This window comes from Fusarium vanettenii (assembly GCF_000151355.1).
Source record: "Fusarium vanettenii 77-13-4 chromosome 4 genomic scaffold NECHAsca_59_chr4_1_0, whole genome shotgun sequence".
Classification (NCBI taxonomy): Eukaryota; Fungi; Ascomycota; class Sordariomycetes; order Hypocreales; family Nectriaceae; genus Fusarium; species Fusarium vanettenii.
In genome coordinates, this window is record NW_003315830.1 from 23,289 (window position 1) to 30,649 (window position 7,361).

The following is a 7,361-nucleotide window of genomic DNA, read 5'->3' on the forward strand; positions in this document are numbered from 1 at the left end:
TACGGAGTATAGAGCCAGAATTAGATTTCCTCAGCAAATTCTATCTTTTAACTACCTAAAAATTATTTTTTTTATATAAAATAAACTTTTTCTGATTTTTAGTGGATTTAAATATCGATTTTTTACTGAGTCTATGATTTCACCGAGTCCTATGGGACCTCGCTAACCTGACTATGCTTTTATACGCGGATTTAGTGGCTAGGGTTTTTAAGCTAGGATAAATAAGGCATAATTATGATAGGGATAAACCGCCTTAAAATAACTCTAAATCTTAGGGTTAAGCTAATATCTCGAGAATAAAGTATATTCTAGATATTAATATTAATTAGAATTAGCCGATTATAATATCTTTTATATTATTATTAACTTTTAGCCTCTTGCGACGATAAGAAAGTAGTTTTTTAGAAACCTTAGGTTAGCTATAAAAAAAAAGGGTTAATAGGCGAGTTATTAGCGCCGCGCTAAATACCTATATAAAAAAACCTTAGGTTAGCTAACCCCTGATTATAATATATAGTAGGCGCTAATTAGTTAATAGTTATATATAATTACGCGTGAGCCCTATGTTTTTCGTTATTAATTAATGTAATAATGATATACTCTATTTTCTTATTTATATTTCTACTTTTAACTATGTATTATAGCTCTTCTTATATTAACTATAAATTAATACTTAATTATTCTAGGCGCGTTTTAGCTAATTATTACCTTTCTATATATTAGATTATTATGTCTTTTTTTGCTTTTATTACTTATTAAGACTTTTTTAATTACCTCTCTATATATATTCGAATAAACTTATGCCGCTATTATAGATAAAATGCCGGTTTACCTCCTAATACTTAACTTTAATATTATAATTTAATATCTCTAAGGGTTTACTAATAAGTTTAGTTATTATTATAACCTCCTATTTATTAATACTAGAGCTATAATCTTAGATATTATTAATAATATTAATACCTAATTAGAGTAGCTAAACTAGAATTAGTATTAATTCTCTACTTAGGTTAATAATATTAATTAGGATCTAAGAAAAAAGATCGAGAGGCTAGGTTAATAGCTTAGTTACTTATAAGTAATATTTAGCCCTATATTAGCCTCTAACTCTAAGGTAAGTAGCTAATAAGATAATACTCTATAGCGATCTAAATAATATAATTTAATTAGAGAATAATAGCACTACTAGGTCTAATATAGAAATTACTTTATTTATTAATATTAAGATAGGCGAGGATATTACTTTATTTCCTGCGATTATTAATAATATTAATATAGTAAGCGGTCTATAGTACTTTTTATAGATTCTTTCTTTACTAAGCTAACTTAATTTATTTAGCTATTAATATAAACTGGATCCTTAGTAAGCTAGGACTGCTGATTAATAGCACTACTAGGGCAAAGAAGCAAAGATTAAACCGGGCGATTAGCCTTATACTATAAAAGAGATAGAGCGCTTATATAAAGGATTCGAGCCGATAGTTTTTAGGCAATATAAATCTCGCGACTCACGACGTTATGATATGATAGTTAAAGTGCTGCGGCGATGGCTAGGCGACAAGGCCATATCTCATAGCGTGCCTGTAGACATTACAACGAGTTGGGTGTTCATTAAGGGTACAGAACTAAAGGAGGGTGCGAAGTAAATGCCTATACACGGCTGAAGTTGGCTGAAGGAGAGATTTTTGGGCCGCAGCCTGGGACATTTGATTAAGTGGAAACCAGAGTCTTAGTGCTTGGCTCATTCTCACTTGGTCATTATCCACAAAGAAGAATACATCCTGCTCGCGCAGGAGGTGTCTGGGGACCATCGCTTACATGCTAAAGCAGAGCGGATATGGCGAGGCGGTGAGGAGTCATCGTGCGCCGAAGACAACGTGACGGCGCCGTGGCTCCAGGACCCAAAGTAGTCATATTACATAGCGTCATAGCTAAGACTAGCTTTTCGATTTTGCCTGTACTTCCCTAAAAACTTATGTATTAAGAAGATCAGCTGGTGTATATGGTTTAGTCGTCCGCTGGTTAAGTTAGGGTAATATAAGCCGATGTTTCCTTAATAATAAAAACGATAACTTATATTGTTAAGAATTAAGAATTATTATATATCACTATCGAACCCATAGGAGCCATAAGGATAATGGAATCTTAATATAGCGTATGTCATAGGCGGCTTTATAGCCCCAGGTGGAATTATCTCAGTCTAACTGCCATAGCTCCGGAGCAGCCTCAGGCCGTCATATTGCTTTTTGCCGGGGCAGACCCTGTTAATTGGTTGGTTGGCTAGGTCATATGACTTGGGAGCCTCGATGGACTGTTATTAGGCCCTCGAGATGCAATGAAACCAATAGTTGCCACCAGAAAGGGGGGTTAGGTATTTTTCGTGTCGACCGATTCTGCCTTAAAGCTTATAACTCGTTTTACTCTCGTATATGCGTCTAGCATTACCCGAAACCCTAACTAACTAGTATCTATTCTATTAGGTTTATTAGCGTTTGGAAATAGTGGCCGTCCCCGCTAAGGCAGATCATCAGAGCCCTACGCCGCACACTATCACGTCGCGCCCCCACTAAACATAACCTTAGGCAAGTCGTATAATATCGGCTTAAGAGATTCTCGCCAAGTTCCAGGATATTAGGATAAAGCTCATAGAGTACGATTAGTAGTTTAAGAAGATTAAATCACCTTAGATAGTTTACGACGAGAGAGCATCTTCTATTTAATCTCGCATTAGCTAGGCATAGACCTAGCTAGCTTCGGCCCCAGCGTCAAGTATTTCTATCCTTTAGGATAAGATTATTAGACTCGGCGGTCAGTTAAAAGAGCTAGAGATCGACTACAAAGCAGGACTTGAGGCTAAAGAAGAGAAATACCAAGAGCGGCTCCAGGACACCATAGGTGCCCTCTACCGGGATCTTATTAGCGTCATAGAGCCTCATCGGGTAGAATCGACGTTACGGGTACTTTCAAATCGCGAGGCTTCTCAACAAGACATTAGTATAATAACTAATTCTGCCTAGCTGCATCCATCTTCTTTTAGGACGGGTAATATAAACAAAGACACAAACGGTCAGGTAGTAAGTCTTCCGAGGTTATCTAACCTAACCTAACCATAACTAATGGCTATAGAATAAGCGGAAAATCGACCAGCCGGATGTTTTAGAGCCTCCAAAGCGCCGGAGAGTCGGCAGGCCTAGACGATCCGAGCAGCTAGCTAGCCAAATACCTCACGAAAAGAATACCCCCAAGAGCCCACCACCTCGTAGACAAACCCGACGTAGCCACAGGCGCCATAGTAACGACAAACCAACTCAAAAGTAAGACTTTAAGGGCATTACTGATCCAGACCCAGGCGAAGTATACCTCGCCTTCTGGGAAAAGTCAAAGGAGTAGCTAGCCGTGCTTATCCTCCCGATGCAAGATCTCAAAGAGATCAGAGTAAGCGGTACTCTTAAGACGCTCCGACTAGCTAAGGTTATGCCACTCTATTACGAATACGACAAACCGACAAAACGCTATATCTAGCGGGAAGGGTATAATGAGGGACAAGAGATAGTCATAGAGCGCGAATTTCCTATTATATACTTTGATAGCTATAACTTTCCGGCCAAGAGCGCAGTGGGCTGGGTTACCGCTAAGGACCTACGCGTTTTCGACGTTAAGAATTCGAATAAGCTTATTCCGCACGTTCGGTCAGTTCGCAAGTTTCTAAAGACCTGTATTGCGGAGAGGAGACCGGAGGAGGAGGAATCAAATAAGCCAGATAAGAGTATTTAAGATAGTATATCTAAGGGAATCCGGCTGACATATTCGTTTATTAACTTTCATCATTAGATACTGAAGATAAACCTCTTGTAGCACTATCGCCACAAACTCACCAAACACGGCCACCAGAAATTCATCTAGAACCATCACTAGATACTCACCGAGAACTATCTCCGGAAAACTCCCGGGGTAAAGAGCGGGTTAAGTAGGTAATGGCAGTAGAAACATTAATAAGGCATTCTAGTCCTCGTCTTCCAGCAGCTATGCCAAATACTCTGCCTCAAACACAACCTCAACCAAAGCCTAAGCCCAATATAGAAGTAATATCTATCCCGAGTTCTAAGCCCGATGAGTAACCGACCGAGGCCTTAAATCCTATCGAGCCTGAGATACCGAGGCTGCTAAGCCAAGTTAGACTTAAACCCTAGCATCAGCCAAACCTAATAAACCAAGCGAGTCATATAGGAATAGGAAATATCGAGCACTAACCACAGGGTACTTCGTTGAGGCCCTCTGAAGTATCTATGCTGGCGCAAGCTGCACTAACCGGGGTTAGATCTCCACTGGAGAGGAGGCCTTCCATAGCGAGCAACTGGAGCCAGGGATCTCCTATCTTTAGGCAGCATCACATCGACGCTGTAGTATCGTCATTGATAGACAGGTCAGATTCTTCATAGCCCTTCCGGATCTAAGATATTAGTTCCGGCGCCTTTCAATACCCTCACGCCGAATAAGTAGCGCACCTCCCAGCCATAAGCCAGTCCAGGGAAAGTACCTCTTACTCTCTAAGACTAGGAGTAGATTATACCATAGCTATAATGCATAAAGCTCTTAACTAACCTAGTATACCAGAGGCGAGACTACTAGACTCTATCGATGCCGCCCTATCCGCTATGCAAGTAGCCCTTGACCTCGACTTAAGGTAACGCTCGGTGCCGAATCTTATGTTGCCTTAGTCACACCCTAGTCTACCGGCTATGCGGCTCCTATCTTTAAACTTTACTATACCGTCATTAAGTTTCAGGGCCTTAATGCCTCCCTTGTCCTTACCGCTAATTTCCTCCGTAATGGAGTATAATCTAGCGTTCTAAATACCACCTATCCTATAAGATAGGAACCCTAATAGCGCGAATAATGCTTCACGTGGAGATAACTACCTTGATACCCTAAGGACGTTAGTATTAACGAATTCCCGGCAACTAGCCTTTACCGCCCCGGAAATACCTACGTCGCACGTAGTGGGAATAGCACCCGCCTCGGCCGCCTAGCCATATGGACTTCCTATGCCCCTCATTACTTATCTAGAGGATTATCTACGAGGGCGCTATCTTCCACCTGGCATAAATGGATTAAAAGACGATTCTAGTAAGTATAAGTGCCCTCTCTGTAGTGGGAAGAGGAAGGGGCCGAAAGGCTAGGTCAGTGTGGCCTCTTTTGGGGGCCACTTGGCTCAACACTGGCCGGATTTAGAGGTGCTCAACTCTCCACAATGAGATAACCGCTTCAAATAAGAGACGGTGGAGACCATGAAGGATCGAGTAGGAGCATGCGAATTAAGGTCTTTAGTTTAATTAACATATTTCAAATCTAATTATTAAGCTCTTTTAAGTAATTTCCAAAGGATTATATTACATAATTAAATTCTTAGGTATGTAAAATAATAATATGTAAGTATAATAGATAAATAACAAGATATAACAAGTATAGTAATAGGTATAATAATATATAATAAGAAGTAGTTATTAGTACTACTTACTAGAATTAAGATATAGTAAGGGTTAGAAATGAAATAAACAAAAGGCCATTATTCTATTATAACTCTAATAATTCCTCCTTAAAGGCTGCAGCTCTTACGGGTAGACTAACTCTAGGCGCGCTGTCATGACGCTTATTCGATTAATAGAAGACCATGCGACTCGCAGATACTATAAGCTAGGGGCCTATCAAAACCTTTCCCTCTGCTTATATACTAAAGGACCTCGCAGGCATACGCCAAAGTCGCCAGTAAGTCTTCGCGTCTTAGCTTGTCTTATCCCACCTTATATACGCTAAGGATGCCAATAAGGGATACTTAAGGGCTATCTTATTCCTACGAAGATACATATTTCGACGCCCGGAAAGAGACCATATTTTAACTTAATGCCATCCTCTCTATTTAGGTGACGGCGGGTTTAAGGCCAAGCCCAGTGGAGGTTCCCGTTGAACCCGGGCCTCGGATAGGCACTTATTTAATATATATATATATTAAACTGCTTTTTATTATAATAAAGCAGTTTTTTATTCCGAATAAAAAGCGCGCTTTTTATTATAATATAACTACCTATATATAAAGGCGCCTAAGGGTTATATAATATAAATAATTAAGCTAAATTAGGTTAATTTTTCCCCTATTCCTTTACTTTCTAACCTATCTTAGACTTTAAATTTTCCTATAATTATCTCCTCTCTATTAGAGGCGGGTTAATAAGTAAACTCGCTAATAATAGCATTAACTTCTAGACTTAATATATAATAGATTTCTATATATATATCTTCGAGAGTAAGCTAGCTATCTTCTATTAAATCTTCCTAGCTAATTACTATAGAATTAACCTTATTATAATAATTAAGAGGTTAATTCTAAGACTATATTATCCTCTCTAATACCTATTTATTTATATAGATAAAGGCTAACTTATTAATATTAGCTAATATAAGCCTATTGCGTGCCTTATTATAGAGGAAATTAACCGCTAAGAATAATCTCTCTAAGGGAACTAAATTAGCTATAGTTCTAAAGATTTAGACTATAAGTATAGCTAGCTTATTGCCTTAGTTATTAAGAAATATCTAAGTATCTAATAGTATTTATTCTTTTAAATAGATTAAGCCCCTAGTAATAAATTAGCCCCCTAATTATACTTAGAAGTAATTAAATTCTTAAATAATATAAAGGTAATTAATAGGATTAATTATTAACTTAAAGAATTATAATATTTTTATTATTTATTATTCTTTAAGCTTAGTCCTAATTATATTAGGCTATAATATAAATCCCGCATAATAAATATTATATATCTATTTATCTATATAATTTAATTATATAGAATATAGGTCGCTAAAATTTATATCTTAATATTACTAAGAATTATTAAGTATTTTTTATTTTACTTTAATCTCTAGCTAATAAGGAATTATATAGCTAATATAAGCCCGATTAGCTTCTAAGGTATATTAATAACTATTAATAGGCTTAATTATAGCTAAAATAATCTCTAGGCATATCTAAAAGTAAGGGTTATTAATAGACTTTAGTACCTTTAGAAGAAGCTCGAGAGAGCTAAAAGCTAGCTCTACCCTTATATTAGGATAGCAAGTATATATTTAGAGAGGCTCTTTATAGCATAAAACTAACTATAAAGTATTAAATTAACTACCCTAGTATATAATTATATTAAAGCGAGTAGTTAATTATAGCTAGGAGTTAGAAAAACTAAAAGACCTATATAGATAAAAATGCCTTATAGTAGCCCTAAGTAGCCTTTTATACTTCTCTTAATCGAGCTAATTATAGTTTTACTTTCTTAAAGAAAGTAATAATTAATATAGCATTTTTAAAT